We start from the raw sequence: 13,875 nt of genomic DNA, 5'->3' as shown, positions 1-13,875 counted from the left end.
TTGATTTTTTTTTTTGGTTAATAAATCTTACTCCATTTTTGTTTTTACTCTAAAAACATTGTTAAGTTGCCATGGCAGTGCCATTGTAACATGGTGATGCATGTCGTGTTTTTCCTGTGTAGATAATTTTTTCATTTTCGTCTTATATCTATTGATAATCAAAAACGTTTTACATTTATAGGCAGTGATCATGCAAAATAGGATAAGACCAAGTGGCTACACTTCTCATGACTACGCTTATTTTCATTTTGCACATCAATTTGATACAAACCCTTACATCACTGGATAGGGTGTGATTTACATTCCAAATGATAGGCCTAAAATAATGCCAAGCTCGGCTATAAATGACTCTGTGAATATTTGAAGTTTAATTTATTACTTTACTTTGGTAGTATTTTAATATTTTTACCATATTTATAGATTAATTTTGATGTATTAATAATGTAAAATATTTTATATTCTTTTTTTAAAAAGTTATTTATACTGTCAAAATTGTTATTTTTGTTCACAATACATAATTAGATACTAGTTTAAAACACTGATAATAAATTAAAATTAAATTTTTCACATGCCCGATAGTTAAGTTTTGCTAGACGTGCACCCAGACATTAATATTCGCTCACTTCCCTAGTCTCACTAAAATCGCTATAAATGTAAAACACTGATAATACATTAAAATTAAAATTTTCACATGCCCGACCGATAGTTAAGTTCTGTTAGACGTGCACCCAGACATTAATAATCGCTCACTTCCCTAGTCTCACTAAAATCGCCATAAATGTCTCAAAGATAATTGCAGCAAATATGTTATGGCATTCAAATTATATACAGAAATCCTAAGCAATAAAAATGATTATGACACTTTTCAAAGGAGGCATACTAAACATATCAAAACATGAAAGACGAAATCTGTCATCGAAAATAAACACGTCACATGATTCAGAATCCATTGCTTAATTCGATAAGAAAAATAAAAGTTAACAATAAGACGAGAAAAGTAAAAACTATTTATGAATGTCAAAAATTAATTTATTTATGGAAGTTAAAATACAGATGTGCAATTAAATTGTGACATGGTGTGTAATTCACAAATGTGAAACTGCTAAAGTCAGTAACCTGCAAAACGCAAGTTACGTTTTGATTGAGCTGAAATTAAAAAAGCTACATGCAGCTGTAAAACGCAGCTTGCGTTTGGTAAGGGAGGAGAAGGAAGCATTGAAACGTGTTCCTGCCTCCTTTCATGTCAACATGTCATGCAATTTTGACCATCCTCGAAACTCCAAAACGCAACATGCGTTTAGCAGGGTGCATACACAAAATGCAGCCTGCGATTGACAGTCTCCCCACCTAAATGTGTGACACCCGTAAAGAAGAGTGGTGGAGCCAGCCTTTAAAAGCAAAACACAGACCATGAGTGTTTTACCGTTTCCCTTTCATTTTACTTGCTATGAGTGAGAGTTTTGAGAGTGAAAGGGTTGGAGTTGAGGGTGAAAGGGAGAAGTTTGTAAGGAGGAAGAATCAATGAAAGTTTGGGTCTTCATTATTTTATCTGAAAAACACATTATTGAATATCTAAATCATCCTCAATGGGTAAGTGATTTTTTTTTTAATTTTATGATAAATATATATGTTTATTTTTGTGTTCTTTATTTATATGTTTTAACTAATAAATTTATTGTTAATTTTATTATTATTATTATTATTATTATTATTATTATTATTATTATTATTATTATTACATGTTTATAATAATGATGTCTATGATATCAATAATAGTTTTTTTTTATCATACTGTTAGCCATGAACTATTATTATTATTATTATTATTATTATTATTATTATTATTATTATTATTATTATTATTATTATGCTTAAGTCTATGGAAAAAAATTGTTATCATGATTAGTATAATAGAATATTATTTAAGATGATAATAATAAATAATTGAGTAAACTACTATTTCTACTTACGAAAGTTTTATACGTTGATAAATTTATCCACAAAAAAATAAAATTATAATTGTATCCATGAAAGATGGATTTTATATGACAAAATTATCCAAACGTTGAAAAATAACTTAAAAATCCCAAATTACCCTTTTCTAACCTTAATCTCAATACCCCTCTAACAAATTTCAACCCTCTCTTTATTCTTTTCGTCAATTTTACCACCTCCTTCACCAACACCATCATCACTGCCACCGTCATCAACCGTCAACCTCATCTTCCTCCTTCTCTACTGTCACAGCCATAAACAACAACAACTACAAGTAATCAAACTACAAAAATATTCAAATTATCTTTAAAGAAAAAGTTATGGAAGCGAATAGAAGCATTGCGAGAGGGACGTCAATCCAACTAAGCTGCGCCACTGCTATCCACATTGTCTCTATTAATTTTGGTTCTGATTTCGCATATTGGATTTGCAGATGATGATGATGATGATGATGATGATGATGATGATGATGATGATGATGATGATGATGATGAGGAGGAGGAGGAGGAGGAGGAGGAGGAGGAGGAGGAGGAGGAGGAGGAGGAGGAGGAGGAGGAGGGAGCACTATTCGGAGGAAGTAGAAGAAGACCAAGTATCTTCTTTAGAAAGATGAAACTCAAGAAGGGAGCACTATTCGGACCCAGGAGGAGAACAAAAGAGGGTTTTTAAGGTAGGGGAACAGTTACTTCACTATGGAATGATCAATTCAATTTCGACGGTCACCTGCGCCAACACTTACTCTTTTACAGCGATCAGAACCAGCTTCACGCACTGGCAACTCCTCCATTGCCCAATTTGATCGGGGCAGGGGCTGATTTCATGGAATTGAAGATTGAAATAAGCCGCAAAGTGGTGTATCGTCTCACATCGGAGCTAGCAGAGGAGAAGAACACAAGGCGTAGAGCAGAGGAGCAGTTGCAAGAAGCAAATGTTACAAGAAGTAAAGGATCATCACTGTCGTTGTTGTTTATGGCTGTGGAGAAAGAGAAAGGTGAGGCTGACGGTTGGTGGCGGTGGCGATGGTGTTGGTGTTGGTGAAGAAGGTGGTGAAATTTCTGAAAAGAATAAAGGAAGGTATGAGATTTGGAAGAGGGGATTGAGGGTTAGAAAAAGGGTAATTTACGGTTTTAAAATGATTTTTCAGCATTTGGATAATTTTTTCATATGAAACTCATCTTTTATGGGTACAATTTTAATTTTATTTTTTCGTAGGTAGATTTGTCGGCGTATAAAACTTTCGTGGGTAGAAATGAGAGTTTACTCTAAATGATTATTATTATTTTGTAATAAAAAATAAATAGTACTGTTTAATAAATAAATGTTTACTCTTAGAAAATATTAATGAATTATTAAGAAATAATAAAGTATTATTTTTGTCCCCAACGTTTGGGGTAAGTCTCAAAGTTGTCCCTAACATTTCAATCGTCCTATTTTAAGTCCTTAACGTTTCAAAATTGACTCAATGTTGTCCTGCCGTTAGGAATCCGTTAACAGAATTGAAGGCGGGACAAAATTGAAACGATTTTAAAACGTTAAGGACTTAAATAGGACGAAAATGTTAGGGACAAAAACGATACATAAAAATAAAATTTAATTTAATTTTATCTTTCAATAATATTAATTTTTTAATGTACATAGTATTCAATTATTTTTTAATTACATCTAAATAAATTACACAATTAATCACGTTACTTTCATTTTAAATAAATTTATTTTTTTATAATTTTAAAGAATTTTGATACAATAGAGACAAAAGATATAATTTATATATATATATATATATATATATTATTTTTTTCTTTTCTGCAAGTTAATATACTAGTCATTCTACAAACATTTCATGATAACTAAATATTTTTAAGAGTAAATTTATAAAAAAAAATAATTTATTTAAAATGAAAGTAATATGATTAAGTATAATTTACTTAGATGTGATTAAAAAATAATTGAATACTATGTATAATAAAAAAATTGATATTATTGAAGGATAAAATTAAAATTTATTTTTATGTATCATTTTTGTCCCCAACATTTTCGTCTTATTTAAGTCCCTAACGTTTCAAAATCGTCTCAATTTTGTCATGCCGTCAATTCTGTTAATGGATCCCTAACGGCAGGACAACATTTAGTCAATTTTGAAACGTTAGGGACTTAAATAGGACGATTGAAACGTTAGAGACAACCTTAAGACTTACCCCAAACGTTGGGGACAAAAACGATACTAATGATAAATTGTTATTATTTTCTAACAATAAATAATATTGTTTAATAATTTTTTATTATTTATTGAAAATTGTTTAATAAATAAATAAATAAATTATTTTTAATAATAATAAAAATAAATATTGCTGTTAATATTTTCTGAATAATAATAAATAAAAACCATTTAATAATATTAATGTTATTATTTTTTGAATAAACTATTAATTGATATTATTTAGAATTTAAATAATTATCATTTTTCTTTTTGCAGGCTATCAGGAATTTGTTGCCCAGAAAACTCGATCCTCCAAATACCTTTAATGAGGTAGCTGCAGCGTCATTGGTGTTTATTGGGTTTCAATACGTTTCGCGAGTAGGCGAAATGAGAGGCCATTCTGCACTATTGAGTGCATTGGTGGAATGGTGGAGGCCGAAAACTCACACGTTTCACCTTTCAGTTGGGGAAGTGACGGTGACGCTGGAAGACATTACGTATATACTTGGCCTCCCGGTTAATAGGGAGCCCGTGACGGGTAGAACAGACATCAGTCACCAGTTTTTGATGGAGAACTGCATTGCTTGTTTTGGTCGGGAGCCAGATCTGCAGGATCATGTCTTGGGTAAGGTGAATCTTGTATGGGTTCGGCGGTGCAGAGACACCGAACCGTGTCACATGCAGGAGTCCATTGAGCGGTATGTCTGGGCTCACATTTTCTGCGTGCTTAGAACAGTTGTGTTTCCGGATAAGTCCACCACTTCATTGAACTCGAAGTTTCTGCCTCTGCTTCGCGATTTTCACCGGATTCCAGCTTACAGTTGGGGGGCAACCAGTCTGGCACACCTATACAGATTGTTGTGTCATGCATCACGATACAACGGTAAAAAGATGGATGACCCACTCATACTTCTTTTTCTTTGGGTGTGGGAGCGTATGCCGCTCCTGGCACCTATACCCCACGATCAACTTGACAATGTTAGTATTCCACTTGCGCGACGGTATTGTTTTTTACTGTACTTATTATTATTATTATTATTATTATTATTATTATTATTATTATTATTATTATTATTATTATTATTATTATTATTATTATTATTATTATTATTATTATTGCAATCATTCTGTTTTTATTTAGGTGGAGTCATTGGCGTCCACATACAAGATATATACGAGGCCTACTGCGCTAGGCGAGGACTCGATGATACGAGAGTTGACGATGTAAGTTTCAACCATTAATGTCCAATATTTTTATTTAGAAGAATAATTTTCCTGATCGGCCTCTTGATAACTAATCTGCAGTTTATATGGCGGCCATATATGGGAGTGGGGGTTCCAGATGACCTCGCTGCCCATTTGTTTTTGTGCTCTACGCAGTCGCCGCTAGTGTCATTCAAGTGCATAGAGTGGCACCCTTCGTATTTATAGGCGGGACTCTTTATTAAAATATTTATTTTTATAAAAAATGCAACTTGCATTTTTAGTTTTTCAAAAAAAAAAAGCTGACAACCCATAAAATGCAACTTTGCATTTTATATCTTCCAAAAAAAGCTGCCACAAAAAAGCAAAATGCACCATGTGCTTTGTTATTTCAAAAAAAAAATTTACTACCCATAGCTAAATGCAGACTGCGTTTTGGCTTAAAAAAATTCAAAAACCTTGGAAAAAACAAAACGCAAGCTGCATTTGTTTATTTCCCTGAACAAAAAAAATAAATAAATAAGAAAAGGAGTAAAACGTAACCTACATTTTGAACTAACATCATAGCAGTACAAATTTTATCCATACATCCATTTCATTGCACAACACCAACACTTTTTCCATAACAAAAAAAATCAGCCTATGAATGTATAACTTAATTTATTCTTTAAAATCTGCAAAAAAAGTGAAGAAATGAGAAGATAATAAAGAGTAGGCAGTAGAGGAGAAAAAGTTGAAATGAGATAAATAAAAGCATGAAAAATAAAAGTGTATAGTGTATACACAGTGTGACTCGGAATTCCTACGCGGTTGATGAGCGGATAATTTATACGCTTTTTGGCATTGTTTTTAGGTAGTTTTTAGTAGAATCTAGCTACTTTTAGGGATGTTTTTATTAGTTTTTATGCAAAATTCACATTTCTGGACTTTACTATGAGTTTGTGTGTTTTTCTGTGATTTTAGGTATTTTCTGGCTAAAAGTGAGGGACCTGAGCAAAAATATGATAGGAGGCTGACAAATGACTGCTGATGCTGTTGGATTCTGACCTCCTTGTACTCGAAATAGATTTTCTGGAGCTACAAAACTTCAAATGGCACGCTCTCAATTGCGTTGGAAAGTAGACATTCAGAGCTTTCTAGCAATATATAATAGTCCATACTTTATTCGAGTTTAGATGACGCAAACTGACGTTCAACGCCAGTTCCATGCTGCATTATGGAGTAAAACGCCAGAAACACGTCACGAACCAGAGTTAAACGCCAAAAACACATTACAACTTGGCGTTTAACCCCAAGAGAAGCCTCTACACGTGTAAAGCTCAAGCTCAGCCCAAGCACACACCAAAGTGGGCCCGGGAAGTGGATTTCTGTACTTAGACTTATTTTTGTAAACCTCAGTAACTAGTCTAGTATAAATAGAACTTTTTACTATTGTATTAGACATCTTTGGAATATCCTTAGATCATCTTTGGACGAGCTTTTGGAACATCTTTGATTATTATTAGTCCTTAGACATTGGGGGCTGGCCTCACGGCCATGCCTACCTTATTATCACTTATGTATTTTCAACGGTGGAGTTTCTACACACCATAGATTAAGGTGTGGAGCTCTGCTGTTCCTCGAGTATTAATGCAATTACTATTATTCTTCTATTCAATTCAGCTTATTCTTATTCTAAGATATTTGCTGCACTTCAACATGATGAATTTGATGATCCGTGACACTCATCATCATTCTCACCTACGAACGCGTGCCTGACAACCACTTCCGTTCTACCTTAGATTGAGCGCATATCTCTTAGCCTCCATTCCGAAAGATCGGAGTCTTCGTGGTATAAGCTAGAATCCATTGCAGCATTCTTGAGATCTGGAAAGTCTAAACCTTGTCTGTGGTATTCCGAGTAGGATCTGGGATGGAATAACTGTGACGAGCTTCAAACTCGCGAGTGTTGGGCGTAGTGACAGATGCAAAAGAATCACTGGATTCTATTCCAACATGATCGAAAATCGAAAGATGATTAGCTGTGCGGTGACAACGCATTTGGATCATTTTCACTGAGAAGACGGGAAGTAGCCATTGACAACGGTGACGCCCTACATACAGCTTGCCTTGGAAAGGAATAAGAATGATTGGATGAAAGCAGTAGGAACGCAGAGATTCAGAAGGAACACAACATCTTCATGCACTTATCTGAAATTCCCACCAATGAATTACATAAGTATCTCTATCTTTATTTTATGCTTTATTTATCTTTATATTCGAAAACTATTCTAACCATTAGAATCCGCCTGATTGAGATTTACAAGATGACCATAGCTTGCTTCATACCAACAATCTCTGTGGGATCGACCCTTACTCACGTAAGGTTTATTACTTGGACGACCCAGTGCACTTGCTGGTTAGCTGTGCGAAGTTGTGAAAAAGAGTGATATTACAATTGTGCGTACCAAGTTGTTGGCGTCATTGAGATCACAATTTCGTACACCAAGTTTATGGCGCCGTTGTCGGAGATTGTTTGAGTTTGGACAACTGACGGTTTATCTTGTTGCTCAGATTAGGTAATTTTCTTTTCAAAAAGTTTTCAAAAATCTTTTCAAATTTTTTCTTCTTTTTCATATTTCTAAAAATAGTTTTCGAAAAAAAAATCCAAAAAAATTTATAAAATCATAAAATCAAAAATATTTTGTGTTTTTTGTTTGAGTTTAGAGTCAATTTTTAAGTTTGGTGTCAATTGCATATTTTTATTTTTTTTCTCAAAAATATTTTCAAAAACTCATGCATGGTGTTCTTCATGATCTTCAAGTTGTTCTTGGTAAGTCTTCTTGTTTGATCTTCATATTTTCTTGTTTTGTGTTTTTTATTATTTTTCATATGCATTTTTGCATTTATAGTGTGTAAGCATTCAAAATTTCTAAGTTTGGTGTTTTGCATGTTTTTCTTTTCTTGAAAATTTTTCAAAAATAAGTCATGATGTTCATCTTGATCTTCAAAGTATTCTTGGTGTTCATCTTGACATTCATAGTGTTCTTGCATGCATCATTGGTTTTGATACAAAATTTTCATATTTTGGGTCATATTTGTGTTTTTCTCTCTCCTCATTAAAAATTCAAAAATAAAAAAATATATTTCCCCTATTTTACTCATAAATTTCGAAACCTTTGGGTTGACTTAGTCAAATTTTTTTAAAATAAGTTGTTTCTTGTTAGTCAAGTCAAGATTTCAATTTTAAAAATCTTATCTTTTCAAAATCTTTTTCAAAATCAAATCTTTTCTTTTTTCTTTTGTTATTTTCGAAATTTTTTTTTAAAATTGATTTTCAAAATCTTTTTCTTATCTTTATTTCTTGATTTTCAAAAACTTTACTAACAATTAATGTGATTGATTAAAAAATTCGAAATTTGTTACTTTCTTGTTAAGAAAGGTTCAATATTTAATTTCTAGAATCATATCTATTAGTTTCTTGTTAGTCAAGTCATCAATTTTAAAAATCAAATCTTTTTCAACCATATCTTTTCAAATCATATCTTTTTCAAAATCAATTTCAAAATCTTTTCTAACTTCTTATCTTTTCAAAATTGATTTTCAAATCTTTTTCAACTAATTAACTGACTTTTTTTTTGTTTTACTATTTCTTATCTTTTTCAAAATCACCTAACTATTTCTCTCTTTCTAATTTTCGAAAATCACCTTACGCTTTTTCAAAATTCTTTTTTATTAACTAATTGTTTCAAATTTTAATTTTAATTTTATTTCTTCTCTTAATTTTCGAAAATCACTAACCAATTTTTCAAAAATAATTTTCGAAAACTCCTCTCTCTCACCTCCTTCTATTTATTTATTTATTCATTTACTAATTCTTCTCTTCATCTAAAAATTCAAACTCTTTCTTCTCCTCTATGTTCAAATTTTTCTTCTCCTCCTTCTATTCTTTTCTTCTTCTACTCACATAAAGGAATCTCTATACTGTGACATAGAGGATTCTTCTTTATTTTTTGTTCTCTTCTTTTTCATATGAGCAGGAGCAAGAACAAGGACATTCTTGTTGAAGCAGATTCTGAACCTGAAAGGATTCTGAAAAAGAAGCTAAGAGAAGCTAAAGCACAACAATCCAGAGAAAACCTTACAAAGAATCTCGAAAAAGAAAGAGACATGGCCGAACCCAATAACAATGGAGGAGGCGCAAGGAGGATGCTTGGTGATTATACTACACCTACTTCCAATTTTTATGGAAGAAGCATCTCAATCCCTGCCATTGGAGCAAACAATTTTGAGCTGAAGCCTCAACTAGTTGCTCTAATGCAACAGAACTGCAAGTTTCATGGACTTCCATCAGAAGATCCCTATCAGTTTTTAATTGAATTCTTGCAGATATGTGATACTGTTAAGACTAATAAAGTAGATTCTGAAGTCTACAGGCTCATACTTTTTCCTTTTGCTGTAAGAGACAGAGCTAGAACATGGTTGGACTCACAACCTAAAGATAGCCTGGACTCTTGGGATAAGCTGGTCACGGCCTTCTTGGCCAAGTTCTTTCCTCCTCAAAAGCTGAGCAAGCTTAGAGTGGATGTTCAGACCTTCTAACAAAAAGATGGTGAATCCCTCTATGAGGCTTGGGAAAGATATAAGCAGTTGACCAAAAAGTGTCCTTCTGACATGCTTTCAGAGTGGACCATTTTGGATATATTCTATGATAGTCTATCTGAGTTCTCTAAGATGTCACTGGACCATTCTGCAGGTGGATCCATTCACTTAAAGAAAATGCCTACAGAAGCTCAAGAACTCATTGACATAGTTTCAAATAACCATTTCATGTACACCTCTGAGAGGAATCCTGTGAGTAATGGGACGCCTCAGAGGAAGGGAGTTCTTGAAATTGATGCTCTGAATGCCATATTGGCTCAGAACAAAATGTTGAATCAGCAAGTCAACATGATTTCTCAGAGTCTGAATGGATGGCAAAATGCATCCAATAGTACTAAAGAGGCATCTTCTGAAGAAGAAGCTTATGATCCTGAGAACTCTGCAATGACAAAGGTGAATTACATGGGTGAAGCCTATGGAAACACCTATAATCCCTCATGGAGAAATCATCCAAATTTCTCATGGAAGGATCAACAAAAGCCCCAACAAGGCTTTAATAATGGTGGAAGAAACAGGTTTAGCAATAGCAAGCCTTTTCCATCATCTTCTCAGCAACAGACAGAGAATTCTGAGCAGACAGCAAACATAGTCTCTGATCTATCTAAGGCCACTTTAAGTTTCATGAATGAAACAAGGTCCTCCATTAAAAACTTAGAGGCACAAGTGGGTCAGATGAGTAAGAAAATCCCTGAAACTCTTCCTAGTACTCTCCCAAGCAATACAGAAGAGAATCCAAAAAGAGAGTGCAAGGCCATTGATATTATCAAAATGGCCAAATCCAAAGAGGAAGGAGAGGACGTGAATCCCAATGAGGAAGACCTCATGGGACGTTCTCCAGACAGAAAGGAGTTCCCTATTAAGGACCTAAAGGAATCTGAGGCTTATATAGAGACCATAGAGATTCTATTAAACTTCCTTCTGCCATTCATGAGCTTTGAGAACTATTCTTTCTCTGAAGAGGATGAAGATGTAACTGAAGAGCAAGTTGCTCAATATCTAGGAGCCATCATGAAGCTGAATGCCAAGTTGTTTGGTAATGATACTTGGAAAGATGAACCTCCCTTGCTCATTAGTGAACTAAATATATAAGTTCAGCAAACTTTACCTCAAAAGAAATAAGATCCTGGTAAATTCTTAATACCATGTACCATAGGCACCATGACCTTTGAGAAGGTTCTGTGTGACCTGGGATCAAGTATAAATCTTATGCCACTCTCAGTAATGGAGAAACTGAGGATCTTTGAGGTACAAACTGCAAAAATCTCATTAGAGATGGCAGATAAGTCAATAAAATAAGCTTATGGATTGGTAGAGGACGTGTTAGTAAAGGTTAAAGGCCTTTACATCCATGCTGATTTCATAATCCTAGACATTGGGAAGGATGAGGATGAATGCATCATCCTTGGAAGACCCTTCCTAGCCACAGTAGGAGCTGTGATTGATATTGACAGAGGAGAGCTAGTCCTTTAATTGAATGGGGATTACCTTGTGTTTAAAGCTCAAGGATCTTCCTCTGCAACCATGGGGAGGAAGCATGAAAAGCTTTTCTCAATACAGAGTAAAACAAAGCCCCCACAATCAAACTCTAAGTTTAGTGTTGGGAGGCCACAACCAAACTCTAAGTTTGGTGTTGAACCCCCACATTCAAACTCTAAGTTTGGTGTTGGGAGATCCCAACAATGCTCTGAACATCTGTGAAGCTCCATGAGAGCTCACTGTCAAGCTATTGACATTAAAGAAGCGCTTATTGGGAGGCAACCCAATTTTGATTTATCTATATTTCTATTGTTCTTTTATGTTTTATTAGGTTTATGATCATGTGGAGTCACAAAACAATTGCAAATATTAAAAACAGAATCAAAAATAGCAGAAGAGAAGGCACACCCTGGAGAAAGAGCTGTCTAGCGTTTAAACACCAGAAACAAGCTTTTGTCTGGCGTTTAACGCCAGAAACAAGCACCAAGCTGGTGTTTAACGCCAGAAACAAGCATCAGGCTGGCGTTAAACGCCAGAAACAGGCTACATTTGGGCATTTAACGCCAGAAATAAGCATCAATATGGTGTTAAACGCCAGGATTGCATACAGATGGCGTTTTACACGCCTAAAAGGTGCAGGGATGAGAAATCCTTGACACCTCAAGATCTGTGGACCCTACAGGATCACCTCAAGATCTGTGGACCCCACAGGATCACCTCAGGATCTGTGGACCCCACAGGATCCCCACCTACCCCACTTCTCTCTTCTTCACACAATCCAATAACAATATACCCTTCACCAATCACCTCAATCTCTCTTCCCCATTACCCCTTCACCAATCACATCCATCCACACTTCCCCATAAACCCCACCTACCTTCAAAACCCACATCTCTCTCCCTCTCCTCCATATCTTCTTCTTCATCTTCTATTCTTTCTTCTTTTGCTCGAGGGCGAGCAACATTCTAAGTTTAGTGTGGTAAAAGCATAGCTTTTTTGTTTTTCCATAACCATTGATGGCACCTAAGGCTAGAGAAACCTCAAAAAAGAGGACAGGGAAGGCAATTACTTCCACCTCTGAGTCATGGGAGATGGAGAGATTCATCTCAAAAGCCCATCAAGACCACTTCTATGAAGTTGTAGCCAAGAAAAAGGTGATCCCTGATGTCCCTTTCATGCTCAAGAAAAATGAGTATCCAGAGATCCGACATGAGATCCGAAGAATAGGTTGGGAAGTTCTCACCAACCCCATTCAACAAGTCAGAATCTTAATGGTTCAAGAGTTCTATGCAAACGCATGGATCACTAGGAACCATGATCAAAGCATGAACCCAAACCCAAAGAACTGGCTTACAATGGTTCGGGGGAAATGCTTAGATTTCAGTCCGGAGAACGTAAGGTTGGCGTTCAACTTGCCTATGATGCAAGAAGACGCACGCCCCTACACTAGAAGGGTCAACTTTGAACAAAGGTTGGACCAAGTCCTCATGGACATATGTGTGGAAGGATTTCAATGGAAAAGAGACTCAAAAGACAAGCTGGTTCAATTGAGAAGACTGGACCTTAAGCCTGTGGCTAGAGGATGGTTGGAGTTCATCCAATGCTCCATCATCCCCACTAGCAACCGATCTGAAGTAACTATGGATCGGGCCATCATGATCTATAGCATCATGATTGGAGAGGAGGTAGAAGTTCATGAAGTCATCCCTCTAGAACTCTACAAAGTAGCCGAAAAGCCCTCCACCTTGGCAAAGCTAGTTTTTCCTCATCTCATTTGCCATCTATGCAACTTAGCTAGAGTTGTCATAGAAAGAGACATCCTCATTGAAGAGGATAAGCCCATCACTAAGAAGAGGATGGAGCAAACAAGAGAGCCTATTCATGGATCTCAAGAGACGCATGAGGAAGCTCATCATCAAGAGATCCCTGAGATGCCTCAAGGGATGCATTTTCCTCCAAACAACTATTGGGAACAACTCAACACTTTTCTAGAAGGATTGAGTCATAACATGAACCAATTAAGAGTGGAACACCAAGAGCATTCCATCATTCTCAATGAGATTAGAGAAGATCAAAGAGCTATGAGGGAGGAGCAACAAAGGCAAGGAAGAGACATAGAGGAGCTCAAGAACACCATTGGTCCTTCAAGAAGAAGGCGCCACCCTCACTAAGGTGGACTCATTCCTTAACTTTCTTGTTCTTATCTCTCTGTTTTTCAGTTTTATGCTATATGTTTGCCTATGTTTTGAGTCTGTACTACATGATCATTAGTATTTAGTAACTATGTCTTAAGGTTATGAATAATTCCATGAATCCTTCACCTTTCTTAACTGAAAAATGTTTTTAATACAAAAGAACAAGAA

The 13,875-nt window shown here is 35.1% G+C and overlaps 1 non-coding gene across 1 annotated transcript; it reads right to left on the bottom strand.

Annotated features, from left to right (window-relative positions):
- Nucleotides 1-9,946: 9,946 nt before the first annotated feature.
- LOC112713916 (small nucleolar RNA R71) lies at nt 9,947-10,054 on the bottom strand. The gene has a single exon (XR_003158876.1). It is a non-coding gene; the product is annotated as a small nucleolar RNA R71 (small nucleolar RNA).
- Nucleotides 10,055-13,875: the final 3,821 nt, after the last annotated feature.

This window comes from Arachis hypogaea, chromosome 9 (assembly GCF_003086295.3).
Source record: "Arachis hypogaea cultivar Tifrunner chromosome 9, arahy.Tifrunner.gnm2.J5K5, whole genome shotgun sequence".
In the NCBI taxonomy this organism is placed as follows: Eukaryota; Viridiplantae; Streptophyta; class Magnoliopsida; order Fabales; family Fabaceae; genus Arachis; species Arachis hypogaea.
Note: the sequence above shows the minus strand (reverse complement) of the source record. Positions and strands in the feature narration are given on the sequence as shown.